Source organism: Vicia villosa, unplaced genomic scaffold (genome assembly GCF_029867415.1).
Source record: "Vicia villosa cultivar HV-30 ecotype Madison, WI unplaced genomic scaffold, Vvil1.0 ctg.002568F_1_1, whole genome shotgun sequence".
NCBI classification, from domain to species: Eukaryota; Viridiplantae; Streptophyta; class Magnoliopsida; order Fabales; family Fabaceae; genus Vicia; species Vicia villosa.
In genome coordinates this window covers 11544-14292 of record NW_026705971.1, presented here as the reverse complement: position 1 = coordinate 14292, position 2749 = coordinate 11544, and the positions used below count along the sequence as shown (strand labels likewise).

The 2749-nt window shown below is 41.9% G+C and overlaps 1 pseudogene; it reads right to left on the bottom strand.

The window, feature by feature from the left end:
* Positions 1 to 2520, bottom strand: LOC131639229 (uncharacterized; annotated as a pseudogene).
* Positions 2521 to 2749: the final 229 nt, after the last annotated feature.

Below are 2749 nucleotides of genomic sequence, written 5' to 3'. Positions count from 1 at the left end.
TCATGTTCCTGGGTGTAAGTCAATGAAGAACTCGATGTCTCTCACAGGAGGTAAACCTGGGACCTCATTGGGAAACACATCCTGAAAGTCTTGAGTGACTAACATGTCTTCAATCTTGACTTCAGCCATTACCTCTGTACTGGAGAGTATTGACAGGTCCAAGGCTCCATTATTTTGAGAAACTTTAAGTTGGTTAGCTGATAGATATTTAACAACCCCCGGCTCGGGAAAAATAACCAACTTTAAAGCATAATCTAACATAACATAATGATATGACATCTAATCCATCACAAGAATAATCTCGAGAGATCGTAGGGGTAGGCATATTAGATTAACTAGGAATTCCCTCTCTTGAACCACTACTCTACATAACAAGCAAGCAGTGTTCACAGTTATAACCTTAGCAGGGGTAGATACTACCAAGTCAAAAGGTAGTGGAGTTACTATCATTTTTAATCGATCAACGCAATCCTTGGATATGAATGAATGTGTTTCCCCATAATCAAAAAGTGCAGTTAAAATGGTACCTTCAATTTCACAATTCCCCTGGATCAAGTTGTTGGACGGAGATCTTCCTTCTGCACTCATGCAATACACTCTTCCTTGAGCAGTTGGTCGAACATTTCTGGCAGTATTCACAGCTAGCTCTACCTTTGGGGCTTTGCAGTCCTTCTCCACATGTCCTCTTTTGTTTCATTTGAAGCAGATAGGACCCTTATTAGGACAATCGTTCGCATAATGTCCACCTTCACCACACTGGTAACAACGTACTCCTGGGGCAATTTGAGTTCCTCCTCCTCCCTTGGTGCTATAGTTTTCTGTTCTGTGAGGTCCTCGGTTGTTATCGTGTGGTCGTTGGTATGGTCTTATTTGTTGTTTATTACGTCCTTGATTCTGAACATTTTAATGGCTAGGTCCTCCAGAGTTCTGGATCATACCGCAATTTGTCCTCTTATTCTTCATCACCTCCACCTCTCTGCATTTCTCCACCAATGGTTGGAATCGTTGTATTCCTAATGGTATCACTGAGTCTTGTAGTTCATACTTGAGTCCTTCTTGGAAACGGTGACATATGTAAACTTCATATACTCCTTCCCTAAAGAATCGGAAATACCTAGATAAATTTTCAAATTTGGCAGCATACTCACCTACAGTAATACCCCCTGTCAAAGTTTCAGAAAATCGTCTCCCAATTTGGTCTTTGCACCTATGGGAAAGTATTTGTCTAAAAACTTCGTTTTAAAGGATTCCCAATTCACTTCTTCCTGTGCGCTCTCCATCATCAATCTAGTGCTCCTCCACCAATACTCTACATCGCCTAAGAGAAGATAGGTGGCATACAACACCCTTGCCCGTGGAGGACAATTGATTACCTCAAAGATCTTTTCAATGTCCTATAGCCATAAGTCATCCTTCTCGGGAGTAACATCCCTTTGGTATTTAGGTGGGTCGTGGCGGCGAAAATTGGTTAATCCTCTTGATTCCCCGACCCTTATCTCTCTGTCCCGCTTCTCCAAATCTCGAAGGTTCTTAGCAGCAGTTTGTGCGGTGACAGTGGCTGCCATATTGGCCATAACTTGGGCAATTTGATCCACCTGATGATCATTAGTATTGTCACGTCTTGGGGGTATAGTTCTCCTACAAAATCAATACTCAATTAGAATTCTCATTACCTGTTTCAAGAGAATATCCAATATCTTACTTCCAAATTGCGAGTGGCAGTCAAAATTTTACGATCTAGAAAATGTGTAGCTGATCACTAAGAATTTACTCAGCGTGTGATCAACTTAAGACACTAAACTAACGGTTCCTTAAAAGCTTAATCCTAGGCTCTGATACCTCATTGTAACACCCCGATTTTTTACAGCGAGAGTGTATTTTTAAAAGGGACTATTTCTATAAGTATATCAATTAATAGTTTTCCTTATACAAAATAACGTCCTTTTCTTTTTCCCTTACCAAAACACTACGAGGAATTTCGTATTTAAAAATATTTAAGAACTCAAACTATGGTATATAAATTAACTTAGATGAACGATATTTTTAGAACATAGAACATATAGTGCATACAGATGATTGCTCGTCATACGATATAGAGTGTAAATAGTGGTTATGATACAATCCAAAATAACAACAAAATGAAAGTCCTCGGCAGACACTCACGCAGGAGAGCTGCCCCAAGGAGAAAATTTGAACCATGCAGTAAGTACTAGAAACCTGCAATCAGAACTAACGTAAACCTACCATCCACAAAAGTTATGCCCTACCTAGGCTGACTGAAACCTATCGACACCCACAATAGTCTCTTGCTCCAGCTCCACATATCCCACCACAAGCGCTCGATAAAGTGTGATCGGATCCATCCTCATAATCATGCTCGGATGGGTCCTCCTCACTGTCGTAATCCTCTGTCTCGCCAAGGACTGGCTCAAGTGATGACACTTGCACTGGATCAATATAGGGAAGCTCACCTACGGGGAAAACATCGCGAGAGAAAGTTGATGATGGTCCTAGCGACATATCTAGGTTTGGGGAGGGCATATGTAATCTCATGAAAAGACGGCCACGCTCCCCCAATTGGGACGTGTGAGGGTCCGAGCGGGGCTGAGGGGTAGGTCGACAACCCATAACGATCAATCTTCCCTGAGAGAAAGCTAGAGATGATCAACGAGGGTGGGATCGGAAAGGTCAGAGTTCGGCGGGAATAAGTAGTCTCCGGATCCTGTCTCATAATAGTCGTGGTCTCCAT